The sequence below is a fragment of the Trachemys scripta genome, chromosome 2 (assembly GCF_013100865.1).
Source record: "Trachemys scripta elegans isolate TJP31775 chromosome 2, CAS_Tse_1.0, whole genome shotgun sequence".
NCBI classification, from domain to species: Eukaryota; Metazoa; Chordata; order Testudines; family Emydidae; genus Trachemys; species Trachemys scripta.
Window position 1 is genome coordinate 269,124,280 of NC_048299.1, and position 22,198 is coordinate 269,146,477.

A 22,198-nucleotide genomic window follows, 5' to 3' on the forward strand; every position below is an offset into this window, starting at 1 on the left:
AACATTGATCTCTCAAGGGACAGAGCCCATTTATCTGGCAGGATAAGCAGAGGAACAAGGCACCAAACAAAAGAATCCATGCGAGGACTGGGGAGAAGCTCCTACAAATATTGGTGATCCCAGGCACATGGGAGAGAAAAGGGAGGATGCTTAAGCCATGCCTGCAGGGAGGGGCTATGTTAAAATTTCCTAGCTCAACACAAAAAAATAAGAATGACCATATTGGGACAGACCAATGGTCCACCTAGCCCAGTATCCTATCTTCTGACAGTGGCCAGATGCTTCAAAGGGAATGAATAGAACAGGGCCATTATCGAGTGGTCCATCCCGTGATCCACTCCCAGCTTCTGGCAATCAGAGGTATAAGGCTACTCAGAGCATGAGGCAGTGTTCCTGACCATCTTGGCTAATAACCACTGATGCATAGATTTTAGACCAAAAGGAACCAATATGATCACCTAGTCTGACCTCCCGCATAGCAAAGGGCACAGAATTACGGCCAGTGATTCCTGCACCGAGCCTGTAACTTCTGGTAGAGCCCTAGCACACTGTTTAGAAAGACACCCAGTCTTAAGGTAAAGACTTCAAGTGAATTTGTATTAGGCAAAGCAAAACACCATAATAAACGACACAGTCAAAATTCATGAGTCAGACCCTCCCCCCACAATCCTGATATTGTATCTTTTCATCTGCCTTTTGTTTTTTGGAACTCCTGCTGCCCATCCCCGGGAGAGGGGGGGAGGGAGAGTCACACAATTGGTGTTGCCCATTCTGCCAGATTTATTGGGTAAGGTGGTGTCGGCCATTGCTGCAGGAACTCTCACCTCCGTATCTGCCTGTCCCTTGCCCAGCAATTATTCCTGTCTCCTAATCTCCCCTCCGCATCAGCACTTTTGCCCCCAGCTCCCACCCCATCAGTTCAGCCCTCCAGACTAGGGGGAGGGGCAGTTCCATGGGCTCTCACCCCCCCCCCACCCCTTACCAGTCTGGGGTGCAGAGCAGTTCTAGGGGCTCTCACACCCTCTGCCCCTTTCCAGGCTGGCCAGGTACTACAGGGAGGAGTGGAGGCACAGTGCTGTCCCAGTGGCTCATGGGGCGAGGAGGTGGAGCTGCACTGAGCCGATGGGAACTTTAACTCCCCTTCTCCCCCCACGAGAACAGCGAGCAGAGGGGAGAGATTCTGCTGGCTTCTAGCATGTCTGACCTTCGCGAGGGAACTGGAGCGTCTCATGTCATCGTCAGACGAGCTCAAGTACCTGTGAAATCCCGTCACTCATGCTGAAATCACTGGAGTTGGCAATACTGAATATGCAAATGTTATACAGAATACCCATGTGCCTTTTGGATTGAAGGGGCCAAATTAATTGTCAGCATAAGCAGCCCCACTCTATTGCTATCAACGGAGTTACACCTGCATATGGGAGTGATGGATTTGATGTTTTTACAAGCAATGCTATTAGTGAAGACAGTTCATTTCCATGAATCCCTGGGTAGGCATTAGTGAACCATCTCAGAGAAAGTAAGAACTGATCCAAAACTCAAACTGAATACTTGAAGCTTAACTTTTTTTTTTAAATCACATTTCATACCTTTGCACTTCCGGGTTTTGTTGAGGAGCAGAAATGGATACAATGAAATACTGCCTGGCAAAGAGGACTGTCCTTCAATTTGCAGCCTGATCACGTGCAGGAAATATAGACAACCTTGCAGGATTTTCTGATTCTGAGCAGGGTCAGACCCAATTTTCATGCCCATGGGGTTCAGATAAGTGCTTTTGAAACTTTACCCTAGACCATTAAGGGATTTAGGAACCTAAACAGAGTCTAAATCCCAGTTTTAAAAGTGACTTGGGCACATCAAAGGAGCCTATTATCCAATCAAAGAGACTCCTAAGTGCCACAGTGACTATTGAAAGCGGGACTTAGGCACCTAAATCAGTTATATGTTTTTGAAAATATTACCACTTAACTTTTGGGTGCTGTAAGCAGGTGGAATTCTACCCCGCTCTGAACAGAGGATATCCACATCAAAGACATCTTCTTCCTGGGCTAGGTCTGTATTGTTAACACAAACAACAAAACATAAGCATCAGCTGAAGCTTTTTTCCACAACTTGGTTGTTCTGAGGGTTTCTGGCAGGCCCCACTTTGCTTTGATTCAGAGAGATTCTCACTCTGACACCCCACTCCACCCTCACCTTCTAGATTAGAGATAACTGGACACAACTGGTCTAGCCTTGAAGGGTGTGTCTACACTGCAATTAAAAACCCATGGCTGGTCCATGCCAGCTGACTCGAGCTCACACAAAGGGGCTGTTTAATTGCAGTGTAGACATTCAGGCTTGGGCTGGAGCCTGGGCTCTAGGACTCTGTGAGGTGGGAGGGTCCCAGAGCTCAAGCTGCAGACCAAGCCAGAACATCTACACTGCGATTAAACAGCCCCTTAGCCCAAGGCCAGTGAGCCCAAGTCAGCCGGCACAGGCCAGCCATGGGTTTTTAATGGCAGAGTAGCCCTACCCACAGTGACTCAACACATCTCTCAGCACTTCTATGAAGGGTTGAAGCATCTGACATGAGGATGACACAGCTGAAGAGCCCTGCTTCCCAACACGTGCTCTTAGAATATGCCACTCTGTTACATACTTTATCCAAAGGGGACTTTCATGTGTTTGGAAGTTCATCTGTTGCTAGTTCTGGGACTTATTCCCTGACAACAAAACCATTAGTTTTACCTTGGGGCTCTTATTTTAAAAATGTCTTTTATAAGAATGACGGGTCAGTAACCCTAGTGTAAACCAGGAGGAACTTCAGCGATGACAGTAGGGATATCTCTGTATAACAACAATGTAATCGATATCAGAACCAGGCCTAATATATGTAGTCTGAGTTCAAATGATGAAGTAGGCAACTCAGACACTGATGTATTGGAGTCAGAGATCGATACGTATGTATCTGCTCCACTTGAGTAGCCTTTATGGCTTTTTATTGGCAGGGGAGGCCTTCAAAGGAAATCTCTTTTGGCCAGGCTTTCATTACCACAAGCTATCTTATAGTTAAAATATTCAGCGGTCAAATATAGATCATCCCTCAAGTAAGTAATTAGAACAGTAGTACCAGAGAGAAGTATTCAGAGGTTAGAGAGGATAAGAAATTGAACAGGAGCCAACAATGCAATGCCGTCACAAAAAGCTTTTTTGGGTTGTATTCATGAGAGTTCAATATATTAAACGAGTGCAGTAAGTATTTCACCATATGTGGCGTTGGTAAGGTCTCGGTGGCAGTATTACATTATGTGGTTGACTGCATTTAGTTTGGGGCACAGCTGGACAAATTCATCCCTGATGTAGCTTCACTGATTTATTATTATTTGTATTGCACTGGTATCTAGGAACCCCAGTCATGGACTGGGGCCCCATTATGTTGGGAACTGTACAAACACAGATCAAAAATGCAGTCCCTGCCCCAAAAAGCTTGTAATCTAAGGCATGTCCACACTCCCCTGGTGCCTCCAAGCTTTGGACCAGGGTCTGTATGCTCAGTCTAGATTTGTTAGAGGTTAGCAGCAGAAGGGTGTGCCCACTCTTTGAGCTGGGGAGGTGATTCCCAACTCAAGGAGACATACTCATGTTAGCTCTTATTGAGCTAGTGTGCTAAAAATAAAGTGTAGCCACCGCAGATGGCCAGGCTAGCTACCACACTCAGGGCAACAAGACTCTCTCACAGCTTGCACCACGATAGCTACACCCTTTGTTTAGTACACTAGCTAAGCTTGGAATCACACCTGCAGCGCCAAGGGCAGACATTCCCTAAGCATAAGACAAGAGACCATTGGTGGATACAGCCAGGAGAGCACAAGGAAACAACAAAATAATACTCGTCAGCATGATTGGCAGGGGTCTCAGCCAACCAACTGCTTAATTTTTGTCAAGCTTTTGGTAGGTATCCTGGCACAGGAGCGTTTTAAGGAGGGATTTGAAGGAGGACAACGAGGTGGCTCTGTGGATGTTGATAGGGAGGGACAGCATAGGACAAAGCGTGAAGGTGCTAGTTTGAAAGTGTAACAAGTGGGCAGTGGAGGCTGGTAGCACTGTCAGAGTGGAGGCAGGAGTGGCCATCTCGGTAATCACTGAGGATGTGGCCAGGGCATGAAAGTGATGACAAGTAGCTTATGCTTGATGTGACAGAGAAGAGGGTGCCAGTGAGGGGGATTTGTAGAGAGGGGTGATGTGGTCAAAACAAGGGGCTAGGAATATGATCTTAGCAATAGTGTTTTGAATGTGTTTGATCTTAGCAATAGTGTTTGATATAAGCTGATATAATTTGAATAGACTTGATCTGAATGGAACCAAAACCAGGATGAATTTGGGCCAGTGCCATAGACTTTACCTTTAGAACAGCCCATTCGGGAGGGTATGAGTGCTTCCTTTGTCTCTGATGGCTTTCTCCTGCAGCAGGGGTCACTGTAGAATCCATCTGAAGGGGGCTGTGTTCCTCCATGTACAGGGACAGGGAAACCATTCGTCCCACCCCTCTCTGGGGCTAACAGTAGCTGAAAGGAAAGAAGCAAAACTGAGCAGTCCCACAGCCCCCAAACAGTTCGGGTTAATCCTGCTCCCCTTGCAAGGCACACAGGTCAATAGTCTCTGTGCTTGGGTTGGGTTTCTAACCTCGTCAGCCTAAGGGGGCCCAGGCCGAGCTTCCTGGGCTCTAAGGAAAAGAAAAACCAAGTAAAGGAGGGCCCAGGTGGCAGAGGATCTTCAGCAGCTTTCCTAGCCAGCAGCCCCTGCTCTGTGGGTTCAAGGAGCTCTGAGATCTAGCTCTGCTTCCCTCTGAGTGCCACCCTCAGTGAGCTTGGATCCCTCTTTCAAGGAGCTGCCATTCTCCAGCTGCAATGGGCCTCACAGGTGTGCTGGAGTTGAGCTGAAGGTGCCCAGATGAACCCCGTCGTGACTGCATCGGGAATCTGTCCCACCACAGCCAGGATTTTTGAGGAAGCAAAATTGTCTTGATGTTAAGGCCTTAGACAGGGACCATGGAGATCTGGATTCACTTCCTCTACCACAGATTCTTTGTGTGACCTTGGGCACGTCACTTAATCTCTCTGTGCCTCAATACCTCACCTGTACAACAGGAATATTAACACTTCCTTTCTCCCACCCTTTGTTTAGACTGTAATCTAGTCATGGCAACAATGGCCTCTTCCTACTACGCATTTGTACCATGCCTAGCCCAATGAGCCCAGATCTCCTTTGGGACCTCTAGGCATTCCTGTAATATTAATAATCATATTTTTAAATATAGAGAAATTTGAGACTGCTCAGAGGGGAGCAACAGAAGAGATTAGAAGTTTAGAAAACAGGAAATAATCATCATCATGGCAGACCTGCACCTACAGCTATCATGGATCTTCCCAACTGATTATGCATGAAAGCAGCACTACAACTGCCACCAGGCTGATCCTGGCCTCCATTTTGTGCATGGGTGCTCCCAAACTGATTGACTCCTCCTTCATATAAAATCAGTGGAGGGACAGGAGCCCCAGCAAACTCTTCCTGCTGTTGCTCTGAGTGGTGCAAGCAGGCACTTGTTTGGGAAAGGATTTTTTTCATAAAGAATTGTATCTATTTATTTTTTAATTTTGTACACCATGCTTGGGACAAGGGATGCTTGATTAGGGTGACCAGACAGCAAGTGTGAAAAATAGGGACGGGGAGGGGGGGGGGGGGGGTAATAGGTGTCTATAGAAGAAAATGCCCCAAATATCAGGGCTGTCCCTATAAAATAGGGACATCTGGTCACCCTATGCTTGATGGCCTTCACCCCTGATCCTGGAGACCATTTGTGGGCAGAGGTTCCTCACAGAGAGTGTGTCTGCACTGCAATCCAAGGTGTGATTGCAGCTCGGGAAGATGTGCCTGCACTCTCATGGATAAAAACAGTGGCATAGATGTTGCAGTGCAGGGTCTGGGAGCAGCATGGTGCATTTACCATGTTGTTCTCGTGACTGGAACATTGATAACATGTAAGCCAAAAATGCCAGTGAGGGAAAGTCAAGAGAATTAGACATGTGTAAAGACAAAAGGTTGATTTTTTTGACCTCCTCTTTCTCTCTTCCGTGTCAACGTGCATTGTATAGTTAAGAGAAAACAAATTGCTACTCATCTACATTTAAACACAAGAAAGCATCTTATCTTTGGCATATCACCGAGTTTTGAGCACTTGATTCCTGCTAGGGATTACGTACAGGTTTATCGACAGGTTTGAGCAAAGCATTCCCTTTGCAAAACACACAGCATCTAGGCACATCAGGACTTTGGTTGCTAGCCTGTACCCTGAAGCAGAGTACAACACTGAAATAGTATTGGGAAATGAAATACCAATCCATAAAAAAATTCAATCCAGCCATGATGTAAAGATACATTAAAAGTCCCTTATTATAGCATCCACACTTCAGGCTAAAAAAAGAAGAAGGAAACAGTACTGGAAAAGGGCAAGGTTTCTTTTTCCAGATAAAAATGACATTACAGCTAGGAAATAGAGGATAGAGTTATGCCATGGTAACTGGCACTTTTTATAACAAACAAATCAATACGTCTGCAATTCTGTTTCTAAAAACTGAGTGCAGGGAGACACTATAGTAACAGTAGGGAGGACAAATGAAATTATCTTTGTAGCATAACTTCTTTTTATGAATATGATGAAAGCACAGTTGTGTTGAGAAATGAAATTCCAGTGAAGATTCCAAATTAGTCTTCTCACTTGTATCTGAATGACGATAGACAAGGATATATATTTGAGTCAGGAGAGAACAACCTTTCAACAAAAGGGTCCTGGAAAAAAATTAATATGATATCTGTTATAAAAGATTAATGACTATTTTTACACATTTCAGTCGTAAATACATCCCAATGTTGTTTCAAAGGAAATCTTCTCAAAACATATTACCACAGAGAGGGGCAGAGCTGCTGTGGTTAAGGTTTGTATGTTGTAAACCCCAATTTGAGACCTAGGGATTACTTTGTTTCAAGTTGGAAATCTAATCACTTGATCAGATGATTAATCAGACATCACTGCGCCCTCTCCAAGCTCATTTTTGTTTATCGATCATAACATGGGTTGTTTTCTTTTCCCCCTGTAGTTTGATGCTCACTAGTTTTCACTTAAAATGATCAGATTAGACCTGAAATGTTTACTGTGTGCAAGCTAATTCCAGTCACCCGAAACTTCATGTAGCACATATTCTGGATAAATCTGATTCAAATGGACAATTGACTTTTGATTTACGCTTACTTCGAGGGACAATGTAATGGCCCCCAGTGTATAATTAGACTAAGCATATAGAACTCCATATGCAGAAGGAAGAGAAACCTTCTGGCCAGTCTGCCACTTAACATTACACAAACTAACAGAGTATGGAAGAAACTGTCACAGAAGCAGGAGCTGAAATCAAAAGGCAGAGAGTTAAAGTGCCCACTCCCTGAGTGCTATAAATGACCTTGAGACATCTCCTGTGAATGTCAGGGAGTCTGGCTATGTTGTCAGACTAATACACATTGTGGGGCTTCCTCTCACTCAAGAAATACTGCTCTTGAAATATTGCAAGACTCCATAGGATCTATAAAATTTTAGGTAAGTAGGCAAGAATTGCCAGATATATTCACAGAAGATGTCTAGCTGTTGGTATTGCACAGATTCAAGACCACTTTGGATGGTCTGTGGCTTCTGCCCTCTCAGCTCATCAAGGACTCCAAAGACCTCTAGGTCATAATAAAACTCATGGCACCTTCTCTATCCTCATCTGTCTTGATCTTTTAGCTGCTCTATACCCTGTCAGTCACACATGTTCTAAACACGTTAGGGTTTGTCTACATGGACATTTGATGCATGGCAAGCTGGGGTATAAATCTATCCCATGCTAGCCTGCCACACACTATGCCCCGGTCTACACTACAAAATTACTTGGGTATAACTGCATCGCTCAGGGATGTGAATAATGCACACCCCTGAGTGATACAGTTATACCAACCTAAGCACCAGTGTAGACAGCACTACATCGGCAGAGAGCCAGTCTGTAACTGCTAACGTCAAATATCTCCAAAAACTGGAGATGGGACACTAGATCGGGAGGGCTCTGAGTTACAACAGAGAATTCTTTCCCAGGTGTCTGACTTGTGAGCCTTGCTCACCATAACACCTAATTTATCACCATATTTGGGGTCAGGAAGGAATTTTCTCCTGGGTCTTATTGACAGAGACCCTGGGGAGGGGTCATTCATCTTCTTCTGCAGCATGGAACATGTGTCACTTGCAGGTTTAAACTAGTGTAAATGGTGGATTCTCTGTAAATTGAAGTTTTTAATTCATGATTTGAGGACTTCAGTAATTTGGCCAGAGGTTAGGGGTCTATTACAGGAGTGGGTTACTGAGGTTTTGTGGCCTGCAATGTACAGGAGGTCAGAATAGATGATCATGATGGTCCCTTCTGACCTTAAAGTCTATGAGAGCAGGACTAGGAATAGGGCTGGAGTGAGACCAAGGCTGGAGCAGGCTAAGGCTTGGAGAGTCTGTTGTCACTGTCAGGCAGTGGGGAGTTCCAAGCCCTGGAGTGACCTTAAGCAGACTGAGCTGCTGCTCCCTCTGTGGGGCTTATATAACTGCCCTGGGAGTCACCAGACCAGTTTCTGGCTTGCAGATTGGCTAGAAGCCAGCCCAGGACTGACTCATCACCTTACATTACCCACCTCTCGAGAGCACCCCCACAGTGTCTTTGGACCCAGCTTGTCAGGGTGTGATTGATGGAATTCATGAAGGAGGTCGAATGAATGAAAAGTTACTAGCTGGTTCTCATGAACAGTCAGCTAGGCCAAACCCTATCCAGTCCACAAGGCACATTAATTGTCCTCAGAATAGCTTAGAGTCCAATATCTCTCTAACCATGTATTCTTCCTGCCCCAGACCCAAGATGGAGGAGTGGAGGTGGTTGTGTACATCCACAATGAGATGGGGGCCTTGTCGGATAGACTGACGGGCAACTTTAGCAGAGTGGGCATGGTGTGCGTCCAACATGAGTGAAAAGATATAAACAAATTCACCAATGTCATTGAGAATCAGGTCTTCCTGCTCCAGGAGTTGCAATGCCCAGTCCAGTGCTTCACCTGTCAAGAAGCTGATGATGACCCTTACCTGTGTCTGGTTGTTCAGGTACATTGCTGGGCACACAGGCACAACAAGCGACATTGATTGAGAAACTCCCAAAACTTCTGACAGTTCCCATCCAATTTCTCTGGTAGGGGGATCTTTGGGCCTAGATCTTGGGCTGTCATGGATGATTGTGTGAGGTTGCCTGGGATCGCTGGGACCTCTGAAGATAGGAAGGCATTTTCCCATTGTAGCTGGGCCACTTGTTTCTGGAGACCTCAAACTAGTTCCGCTATATTAGTGGTGGGGATGTCTGGAGATTTCATTTCATATGTAGAGGGCACATGCGAGCATATGAGATTCATCTTGGCCACTGAACCTGACCAGTGGTCAGTCTGCTCCAACTGTTAGAAACTGTGATGGGGATGGTCAGAGCCGTGGCCTAGTAGTACCCACTCCTTCTGTGATTTCATACAACAAATTGCCAATGGCTACCAACAGCCAGGAAAGACATCTCAGATGTATGTATATCACAAATTTTATACAGCTATATAATTTTAAAATTAATGGACTCAAAGCCTTCTAGCTTTGTACACAACTGGTCTATGTTAATGGGCGATCTTCCTGCTTCTAGAGTAGCAGCCGTGTTAGTCTGTATCCGCAAAAAGAACAGGAGTGGTTGTGGCACCTTCTCTAAGGTGCCATAAGTACTCCTCTTCTTCCTGGTTCTGTTGCCCTCCTTTCCCTGTCCTTTTATATAATTGAAACACTCACTTGTTGCATCCTCCTTAAATTAGACTGTAATCACACTGGGGCAGGGACTGCCCTTTTACTCTACATTTGTCGACAGTGCCAAAACAAGCCCCCCACCCCCTGATGCTAAGCTAGCACTACTGTAAGACAAAATATAGAATGATGGAAAATGTTCTATAAGTGATGTTTCTGCTTTTCCCAGTCTGACACTCTTTGGCAGAGCCATGTAGACCTGGATCCTGAAAGATGCTGAGATTCACGGAAGAGGTGCTGAGCACATCAGCTCCATTCAGCTTCAGGAGGAATTCAGGGCACTTTACAGATATTGCTCCGCACCACACAATTAGGTCCAAAGTCTTTGTGTAAGGATGAGAACCAAGAGGAAACTGAACATTTTCATCCACTTTAGGGCATTAGTTGACCATGCTGTTTTGCTGACATGAGATCAATTTTGTTATTTATTTATTTGATAAACACCGAGTCCCTTTTCTCTAACTAAATACTGCCAGTTCATCAGCCTGTATGAAAGCAATGTGGCCCTTTACCAGAGCCTGGAAATCTATTTTCTAGCCTGCAATAGCAAGAAATCTCACTAGAGGCTTTAAAATGGATCAGTGTGCAAAGGCAGTACGTATGTAAATTTTAATTTAGGATAGCATATTGTTTTATATACTATAATTGCACCACTTCAGAGTAATTTTGGTGTTTTATGTAGTGTTTAAAGTTATACAGCAGTAACTTCTACAGGCGAAAGAACTCATAAAAATGACAGTAATTCCTAGCACTATAGACAACTGCAATTTTTTAAACTTAAAATTTAGTTCTGTGAGACCAAGTTCACAAGTTGAAGGAAAATTTAATCAAGACAATGGGAAAAATGAAAATGAGAGAAATTAGAGAAACAATGAAAAGAGAAAACTATGGTCCTTAACTGCAATGTAAAATTTTACTAATGGTTTTCCCTTCAAACTGGGAAATGTAATAACCAGCGGATGATTCAGTAGGTATAAAGATAGCTATGTGCAGCTGACATCTCATACATGCTCAATTTAGTATGTATTAGATAGCAAATACCAGACAGATTTTAGAAAAGGGGGCAATCTTAACGCACTGTATGTGATAAATTCCCCCCTTTGTGCCCAATCCACGGAGTATGAATTTGTTACAGCCCCCTAAAAGAATTGGTTCAATCCCTGGGATTAGTCAAAATGACAGCCATCACATGAGTCCTGGAAAAGCCTCTTTTCTGTAATGGCTACCATCTGACTAACACCAAAGAGGTGCTAGAGCTAAGACAGAGTTCTATAGCTAAAGAATTAAGCTCTCAAGCTGTGAACCCATTATAACCCACAGAAAATGAGGTGGGGGTTATAGTGGATAAACTATATATGATTCAAGAATGTAATACTGTTGTAAAAAAAGTGAACATCATTCTGGGATGTATTAGCAGGAGTGTTGTAAGCAAGACACAAGAACTAATTCTTCCACTCTGCTTACCACCAATAAGGCCTTAACTGGAGTATTGTGCACCACACTTTGATAAAGATGTGGACAAATTGGAAAAAAGTCCAGAGGAGAGCAACAAAAATGATTAAAGGTCTAGAAAACATGTCTTCCAAATAAAAAAAAAATTGGCTTTATTTAGTTTGGAGAAGAGACGACTGAGGGGGGACTTGATAACAGACTTCAAGTACATAAAAGATTATTACAAAAAGGAGGGTGATAAATTGTTCTCCTTAACCACCGAGGACAGGACAAGAAGTAATGGGCTAAAATTTCAGCAAGAGAGATTTAGATTAGACATTAGGAAAAAAACTCCCTAACTGTAAGGGTAGTTAAGCCCTGGAACAAATTACCTAGGGAGGTTGTGGAATCTGTGTCACTGGAGGTTTTTAAGAACAGGTCAGACAAACACCAGTCAGGGATGGTCTAGACCAGAGGTTCCAAAACTTTTCTTATTGCGTAACTTCTTCCAGATCTACCAGCTATTTGCATACCCCTAGCATGCTCATCACTGATACTAAGTTCTGAGCTCAGTTAGACAGCACAATTGCTGGGCAACTGAACCTGCACTGGACAGTGATTGGAGGTGAGGGCACTGTACATCAGTGTCTCTGTGTCTCTGTGTTCTCATTGGTACATCTTGAAGTAAATTAACTATCGTATTTTATATAACAAATTCCCACAGAGTTTTAAAGCTCTGTCTGAGTAGCCTTGTGATGGGGCGTCCTCCCCACACTAGTCCATAAAGGGTTAATAGAACCCTAGGGAGGTTGCGCAACAGGCAGCCAACTGGAGAGGACCCTAGGGAGGCTGTGTGGGAGACAGCCAATTGGAGAGGGCTACAAGGAGCAGCCAATCAGGGCCGGGCAGGCCCATACAAGAAGAGCCACAGGGCAAAGCAGGTCAGTCACTGTCTGGAGCTCGGGGACGGAGGAGAAGGAGAAGGAGAAGGAGGAGGAGGAGGAGGAGGAGGAGGAGGAGGACTGGTTCCCTTGCAAGCAGAGGGCAGCTAGCACCTTGGACAGAGCCGTGCTGGGCACGATCAGGGGAGCGAGAGTGAGCTCCCGGCTGACTGCTTGTATGCTGGGGCCCTGAGACAAAGGTGGAGAAGGTGCTGGGGCTGCAGGGAAGTGGCCCAGGGACGTAGACTGTGGGGTTGGAGGGGATGCAGCACGCGGCTGCCTTCTACAGGGTCCCTGGGCTGGGACCCGGAGTAGTGGGCAGGCTTGAGTCCCTCCCCACCCCCACTTGGAAGTGGCTGGACAGTGGACTATGGTTCCCTTAAAAGGGAGGAGAACAGAGTGTGACACAGCCGGAAGACTGTGTCCTGAAGAGGATGCTGTGTTCTTTGGGACAACATGCTTCCTGGAGCAGGTGTGATGGCGGCAAGACGTTACCAGATAAGGGTGCACTGGCAAACAAAGCTAATTCCCAGGACAGCCAGAAGGAGGTGCCACAGTGGTGAGTCGATCCCCGTTACAAGCCTATTATGAAAGTGCAATAAAATAAATCCACCATTACACAATTTCTCCCACATTTCCCCCTTCCCCACGAGACATCTCATGTATCCTCAGGATTACGCATACCACAGTTTGGGAATGCATAGTCTAGATAATACTTAGTCCTGACTTAGTATAGGGGACTGGATTAGATGACCCATAGAGGTCCCTTCCACTGTCCTATATTTCTGTAATACTATGAACTGTAACAGACCCATATCCTCTGATCTGGGCACAAACACACATTGAACAGTGGGCTACAAAATCTAAAAACAAGAGAGTCCCACCACAACAGGATCTGTGTTGACCCGTTTCCAAAACTAGCACTCCCTGGTAATTCAAAATTACTACTTCTACAAAAGTCAGTAGTCTGAAAACTTGTACAAGGTAGTCTCAGCTAATTGGAAACCAGATCATTTGTGGATTTGTATCTTGTAATCAACACCTGGAAGTGCACTCTGAATAGAATTGATCTGACTACGTGCAGTGTGGCAGGCTCTGACGCATGGAGAACAGGAATGTTAAGAAAGGCTGGAAGGTGGCAGATCATTGAGTAGAAAAGGAGGATAAGAATTTCAAGTATAGTCACTTTCGTGTCTTTCAAAGTAGTGTAGGCTGCCAGACTTTCTGGAAGTACTAAAAAAAAGGGCCAGTAAAATATAGCAGCCCCACTTAAGAGAACGAGTGCTTTGCTGTAACTCAAGAGAAAGGACTGAGAGTAGGACTTGGGTGACTGCTGTTTTAGTGGCATTTTCTCCATGCTTTTGTACTTTGCTTATGTTCCTCTGTTTTGCCGTCTTACCCTCCATCTCCAGGGTTCATTTTATGGTTGCTTGTGATGTTACATGCCATTTATTTATGTGCTGTTCCCCTAGCTTCAACAATATTACGTTCACCTTTGTTTACACACAGTGGTCCCTGGGTCAACTTCATCCATAAGAACATAAAAAAGGCCGTACTGGGTCAGACCGAAGGTCCATCTAGCCCAGTATCCTGTCTACCGACAGTGGCCAATGCCAGGTGCCCTAGAGGGAGTGAACCTAACAGGTAATCATCAAGTGATCTCTCTCCTGCCATCCATCTCCACCCTCTGACAAACAGAGTCTAGGGACACCATTCCTTACCCATCCCTGGTGAAACTTCACTGAAAGTCAATGGCTTCACATCAGAAAATAATTTGTTCCATAATGTTTTAACCAAAACTGTGTGTTATACTGTGTAAACATGTGACTCACCAGCTGGTGCACCCCGATGGCTGTGCATGGCATAGCAGGCTTTCCTCTAGCGCTCCCTGCTGACAGCCCATCCAGCTCTGCAGTGCTTCTTGCAACTCGACCCTTTGGCAGGGCCCCACACTGAGGGAGTCAAGATCTAATTAAGAACCTTGGCTCCCTCCTAGACCTCTTTCTACCTTGCCTTGCCTTGGGCTTTTGCTTCAGTCTTTTCCCAGGCCCAGTGTCTTAAAGCCACTCCTACTAAGCCTTCTGCACTGACACACTGGAGAGCTTCTGAGTGCTTTCTGCCACTCAGCTGGTTCTGCTGGAGGGGAGTTTTCTCCACTCCCCTCACAGGGCAGTCCCTGACTCAGCAACTGTCTTCCTGCTTCCTGAAGGCCCCTCCACCAGTGTGCACAATCCTGGGAGGTCTCACTTCCTGCCACTCCCTCCCAACTGCCTTGGGCTCCCCATTGCAGACATATCTTTCTTCTGGGAAATGCCATCTGCCACAGGACAACTCAGCTCCAGGCAGCCTTCTCTCACTTTATGAGAGCCAGAGACCTGCTCTCCTTCCTGGTCAGAAGCTAACTGAGGTGGGGTCTGTCCTTTTAACTCCTCCCTCCAGGTTTGACACTTGTTGTGACAATTGGTCTATAACTTTTGCCTGCTTAGGAATTTACCATGGAAAGTAGGTCAAGTTATTTTCAATAAAGAATGCTATTAAACAGGTGCAAAAGAATCAGACAGAGAAACTGGATTAGTTTGAACCCAAAAGACCCATATTGATATAATTCAGGGAATGCTGAAATAATGCTTGTTAAATAACAGATGATATGGAGCAGGAAGTTAATGAACCGAAATGGATGTGTTGGATATTAGGCCTTATTGGTGGACAAAATGATGAGAGGATGGGCTATCCCACCCACCATTCCCTTTGTGGGTCCTTAAAGAAAGTGAGTTTGGGAGAGGGGGGATACAGAAAGAGCTACTGGAACAAGCTTCATCATTCTGGCTGCCGTCTCCACCCTCTCCTGGGACACTGGACATTCTTCATTCTAATCCTGAGTGATGTCCTGACCAGGTCAGGCTAGAGAAAAGGACCCAGATGACATCATCACCTCTACCAGCTCTAGCTGAACCCCAAACACCATCTGAGATAAAATGGGATCAGGTTTTAACAGCAACAGCAGCGGTTCCAGCAGCAGTTCCAGCCCATATCAACTAACTCCCCCAAAAGGACAGTTATTAACCGCTTTGATACCATTAAGAGACTGTCAAACCAGGGAATCTTTCCTTTCAAAAGCTGTCTCCAGCTAAAGAGAAAGGAAAGAAGGGGTGCTGTTAAAATGAAAGCCTTGCTTAATACATTTCAAATGTGATAGCTGTTTTTCCTTCTTGTCTTTAGCATCAATAAAAGGTTAACATTCTATTTAATGGTGAGTTTGCCAGGGTACGCAGCAGGCTGAGGTCTCTGTTTACCAAACCCTGAGCCTTGCTTTATATTGTTTAATGTTGGACAGTGATTGGGTTATGTTAAAACCTTTATCCCATCTAAATTAATACACCACCTACCACGGGTGTAGCAGGTTAGGGCTCCTCCATGCCCAGTGTGGGCTAGTTACACTCCATCACATTGTAAAAGAGAACAGGAGAGAAAGATTATAAGGCTTTTAGTAAATATACCATAGGTTTTGTCCTTTACAATGAACTGTGTTAGGTCTTTTGTTTGTTGCTATGGTATCTTTTGGTGACTTTATTTATATCTTCTCTAGGTAAGGTTCACAGTCAGCAGATTTTCTCAGTTTCCCCCCACCCCCCAACTGTTGTATGTAAGATGTTTACTAAATTGAGATGAGCCTGAACCATAGTTCAGATCCAGATTTAAACTTCTCCGAAGTCTGGGAGAATTCAGAGCTGAGGGTTTTGGTTTTTTTTCTCTGCACCTTATGGGACTTCAGATCTAGATCCAAATTTAACCAAAGTTCAGGGTGTGTTTGAATCAGGCCCATCTGTTCTTAAGTTTGGATATATTTCTCATTACTGAATCTTTCAAAAATATGCAAAGAGTGAAGTATCAGCCCTTCTGACTTACCGACAAGAATCAGTAAAGGAGTGTTTCTTTTAGGTATCTTGCCTACATACTACATAAACATGTGAATTGCTGAATTTAAATTGCCGTGATTAACTGCATCTCTTCATAACTTCAGCATTTGATTTAAAATTAAAATACATTAAAACATATATTAAGGTTGCTTAGTAAAACACCCAGGAAAGGACATAAATGGTGCACATGAAGCCCCAGTGTATGTCCATTATAGTAGCATTTTTAATCACAGGATCACATGCTATTTTGCAAATAGCATAATGTATTTGCCCAGAGCAACACATAAGGAAGAGGGTATCCCTCCATGGAAAAGGCTGCAGGGCCCACCCAGATGGACTCAGAGATCTGCAGGAAGCAGAGCTATTCATGTGGAGGATCTATGCCTCTGACCAGCCCTGATCCTTGGCAGGGAACTATGGCTCCTAGCAGCAAAACTGTCCTGCAACTATACTCCCAGGGACCGTCCCTGACTAAGTCTGATCCCTTGGGACTGTGTATGAGAGTTTAAAATTGAATTTGTGAAGCACAAAGCTATTTTCTGACAAAACGCCACACGATAGGGTGGAGGGACAATATGCATCATGATTATTCCCCTCTATTTGGCACTGGTGAGGCCACACCTGGAGTATTGCGTCCAGTTTTGGGCCCCTCACTACAGAAAGGATGTGGACAAATTGGAGAGAATCCAGTGGAGGGCAACAAAAATGATTGGGGACTGGGGCACATGACTTCTGAGGAGAGGCTGAGAGAACTGGACTTATTTAGTCTGCAGAAGAGTGAGGGGGGATTTGATAGCAGCCTTCAACTACCTGAAGGAGGGTTCCAAAGAGGATGGCAGATGACAGAACAAGGTGTAATGGTCTCAAGTTGCAGTGGGGGAAGTCTTGGTAGGATATTAGGAAAAAACTATTTCACTAGGAGGGTGGTGAAGCACTGGAATGGGTTACTTAGGGAAGTGGTGGAATCTCTATCCTTAGAGGTTTTTAAGGCCTGTTTGACAAAGCCCCAGCTAGGATAATTTAGTTGGGGTTGGTTCTGCTTTGAGCAGGCTGTTCAACTAGATGACCTCCTGAGGTCTCTTCCAACCCCAATCTTCTATGATGCATCTCCACCAGCCCATTCACTCTACAAACTGGTCCAGGGGGAACCTCACTAGCAGAATATGGAGCTCAGCTGAAGCCCATTTAAGTCAATGGAAGGCCTCATCCATGTCCGTGACCTTTGGGACAGGTCCACGGCGAGGGTGATAAGAGCCTCCATCAGGTTCCTAGGTACTCCTGCAGGCTGCACTGGGTGACTGTCCTCAAAATCTGAAGCTCACTATAATCCGCTCCAGATCCTCCACATTGACTAACTATTGCCAGATTTCCCTCTATCCTTTTGCAACCTGCTCTCTGGGTCCTTTGTCTCCAGTCGCTAGCACAGGTTCAAATTATGAATCTCCTTTCTCCTCTGCATAGACCATGACCTGCTCCAGGTCTGTGGTACTACTATTGCATATGAGACTCTTTAGTCTGATATCCCTGCTGCCCCATGTCTGTTTTCATTTCTGATCCTTGTCCAGCAAATTCTATACCACGACAATGAATTTAAAGTGTGTCACAAAGATGTTCTAACTGCTAATTTTTGACCTTTTCATGGCAATAAGAAAACAAGACAAGTTCTGAGTATTCTGAGATGTTCACAGGAGCCGTGATACAATCTCTGCTAGCTGGCTCAACTGCTCCCTTGATCCTGCCTATTTGCTGTAATGCCATTCTCTTGTCTTCAGGGTTGTTGGTTGCCATCCAAAGGATTTCATACTGAAACTGCAATCAATCCTGACTTGCCATGTGCTGAATTCTGCATCTGTAGCTGGCACCACATTCCTTTTTAACATGTTGGTTCCTCGTCATGAGCCCACTGATAATTTGACTATTTTCTTTATGATTATTATCTTGCTTTTCGTTAAATAGATGTGAAAATCACACTGACTGTGGAGCAATTGGATTATACAACAGTTTGATTATTACACAATGAAAATTGACTGCAACATAAATATTTTGTAATTATGTATGCAGCATGATGCCATCTGGGTTCTGCTCTTCTTTCCAATTTTTAAAACAAACAAACAAACAAACAAACAAAGTAATAGCACTTAACTCAGTGACAAAATATTATGCATATCAACAAAAACTTTATTAAAGTACATTTGTATTGTACTCTGGGCATGTTGAGGCATAAGGTCCAATCCTGCAACCATTTAGTCCAATGTGTATTCCTTATTCACACAAATAATTCACTTACTGTGTTAAAGGGCTTTCCTTTAACCCTCCCACTTCCATGGTTCTTGTAGATAGCAAGCACCAAAAGACCACAAGTCCGAAGTGCAAACCATACAATGTTTATTGGTGTTAATTTCCAGCAAGCATGATTCCAATTTTCCCACCCACTTCCTGTTTGACCCCAGTTTACATAGTAATATTCTCAGCTATTCCTTAACCAATCATTTTACTGAAATTTAACTAACCAATCCTAACATTGTAACATAATTCTCTAACCAATTATATCCCCCTACTCTAATTAACTTACACCTAGCAAAATTAATTATACAGCACACAGAAACAATTAGAGAACCAGACAGATTAACTATAGAAAATTGGGGGCCATAAAGCTAAAACAATACAGAAATGAGGGTTTCACAACCATAACTATTAATAAGTGATTTCTTGCCAGACAGGATGCTATCAAAGTACGTTTTCTTTAACCATCTTAAAATCTGTTTCTTTCTCTGGTGGTGATGGGCACTATCAGGACAGGATCATCTTCCTAACAGCCCAATACCCCCTCATTTCCGTGTGACTGGTTTGGGATGTGAGGATGTGACCGTACTCTTCCCAGCTTATGGCTGCCCCTGCTGCTTAGCCGAAGGCCTTAGCCTAAGAACAAGGCCTCTGACTAGCCTAGTGAGAGAAGGCCCAGACACAGGCCGACTGTGATTTTGGTTCTTTGTTTTATACTGCTATAACTAGGTAAATCAGGGGTGGGCAAACCTTTTGGGCCGAAGGCCACATCTGGGTGGGGAAATTGTATGCAGGGCAGGGGGTTGGGGGGCAGGAGGGAGTGCGGGATGTGGGAGGGTGTGCAGTGTGCAGGAAGGGGCTCAGGGCAAGGGATTGGGGCACAGGAGGGGTGTGGGGTGCATGAGGGGGCTCAGCGAAGGGGGTTGGAGTGCAGGAGGGGTGTCGACAGCGGGAGGGGGCTCAGGGCAGGGGTTGGGGTGCAGGAGGGGTGCAAGGTGCAGGCAGGGGGCTTAGGGCAGGGAGTTGGGGAGCGAGATGCAGGAGGGGTTCAGGCTCCGGCCCGGCGCCGCTTACCTAAAGCGGCTCTATGGTGGCAGCAGCGCACACCGGGGTCAGGGCAGGCTCCCTGCATACCTGCTGTGGCCCCAGGGCTGGCGCTTCCACTAGGCGACCCTAGGGCGGCAGGATTTGGGGGGCGGCATTTTGCCGTCCTTGGCGGAAATTTGATGGTGGGAGTCCTTCCGCTCCGGGTCTTCGGCGGAAATTCGGTGGCGGGTCCCTCACTCGCTCTGGGACCCGCCGTCGAAATGCCCTGAAGATGCGGAGTGGAAGGACCCCCATTGCTGAATGCTCAGAGGAGGAGCGCTGCCACCCAGGGCGGCAAAAACCCTGGCGCCGCTCCTGCCTGCCCCACGCCACGCTGCTCCAGAAAGCGCTGTGGCCCCTGGGGGAGGGGAACCGGAGGGCTCTGCATGCTCTGCCCTTGCTGCGCCTCCAGGTACCTCCCCCAAAGCTCCCATTGGCCGCGGTTCCTCATTCCCGGCCAATGGGAGCTGTGCGGGGTAGTGCCTGGAGGCAAGGGCAGCGCACGGAGCTCTTCCCCCCCTTCCCCGCCCGGGGGCCACAGGGACGTTGTGCCAGCCGCTTCTGAGAGTGGCACGGGGCCCGCGTCGCCACGGGGGGCAATCCCGCAGGCCGGATCCAAAGCCCTGCGGGGCCAGATCCAATCCGTGGCCCGTAGTTTGCCCACCCCTGAGCTAAATGATAAAAATAGACCTAAATTCTTAAAGTATAGGCCTTTACAGGCAGGCCTGAATATCTATATCCTAACATACTCCAATAGGATTACTTGTGTGATTATGGATTACATACAAAGGTAAGTGTTTGCAAGCCTGAGGCCAGGGAGAAAATGGAGATGGGACCAAGAAACAAGATGGCAAGTTCGCTGGATCAGTTCTAAAGGCTCTGGTGTTGATAAGAAGACTCACACTTTCTTCTTTTTTCAAGGTGTCAGTGCAGTTCTGGCAAATTTAGACCGACTTGCCAAGCAGTAATGCATTCGTTTGCTTCTTTTAATACTTGTTAATTTGTACCCAGACAGCATACACCACATTTTTTCTGAACCTCACTTCCCATATCAGCAGAGGCTGGCAGTCCATAGCAGGAATTCTATTAATCTAGTTCCCATTCTTCTCCAATGGATCTGTGGGGTGCACCTCTAAAAATCAAGCTTTAGGTGTCTCAAGATGGATACCCAAAATGGGGACACCTGGAATTAGTGATGACTTGAAAATTTCTGCCTAAGTGACTTGCCCCAAAATCACAGTACATGCCATTAGAAAAGCTGGGATTAGAATTTGGGATTTCTTGGACCTCAGTTTTGTGCTCAGAGCACACTTTTATCTCTAACGTGATTCAGAGAAAAACAAATACTTGAGATTATTAAAACTAGGATGAGATGAACAGAATCTGCTGCCGAACTGGACCAGCCAGTCCCCCAGAATCCATTTTAGGAACCATGTAGTACATTTTGAGTTCCAAATGCAGCACAACTTTAGAATGGGGGGAGGGATAGCTCAGTGGTTTGAGCATTGGGCTACTAAACACAGGGTTGTGAGCTCAATCGTTGAGAGGGCCATTTAGGGATCTGGGGCAAAAATCTGTCTGGGGATTGGTCCTACTTCGAGCAAGGGGTGAGACTAGATGACTCCTGAGGTCCCTTCCAACCCTGATAGTCTATGATTTTAATTATCATTTATATTTTGGATAATATATATTTGGTCATACAATGTTAATGTGTCATAAATTTCATGAAAAATTCATGTACATTATATATATAACAATAAGTAGAATAGTTATGAGCAAGAGACAAAAGCAAACAAGACAATAAAAACTAAAAAAGAGAGAGAAATAAACATGGGGACAACTTACTGGTATACCAGGCACTACTGTTTACCAAATGATTAATATTACCATTGACTGATAGAATTGTAGGACTGGAAGAGACCTCGAGAGGTCATCTAGTCTAGTCCTCTGCACTCAAGGCAGGATCACGTAGTAACTAGATCATTCCTGACAGGTGTTTGTCTAACCTGTTCTTAAAAACCTCCAATGACAGATTCCTTAACCTCCCTAGGCAATTTGTTCAAGTGCTTAACTACCCTGACAGTTAGGAAGTTTTTCCTAATGTCCACTGTAACATTACTACATTACAGTATTGCAACATAGCTCATCCATTCATTGGAGAAAGAAGTCAATTCAACTGATTTGAAAGAGAGAGAGAGATGAAAGTTTGTTAGGTCTTTTACAAATATTTACAACTATTTCAGTAAGAAGTTCTGATTATAGGGACTGCTAGATTTGGTTTTATCTCTGCAGAGTGTGCCATTTCAACACTCAAATATAGAAAAACAAATTTCATTTGTTGTCAAGATTTGTTTGGCCGTGCTATATAATAATCTGAAGCAAGAACTGGTTGTACCTTTACTACTACTTTCATCTATATTTAACATACACTCTGTACTGTTTAATTTACTTTGCAGTTTGTGATTATCTTGATTGGATGTAAACAATAAATGTGGTGTGTTTAAGACAATGATGAACAAACCTAACCAATGTCTCTTTAAAGAGATTGGAGGGCTGGAGTGAGGTGGGGTTGGAAGGGAAGAGGATACAGTAGAATGGTATAAAATGCAGTGACAAAC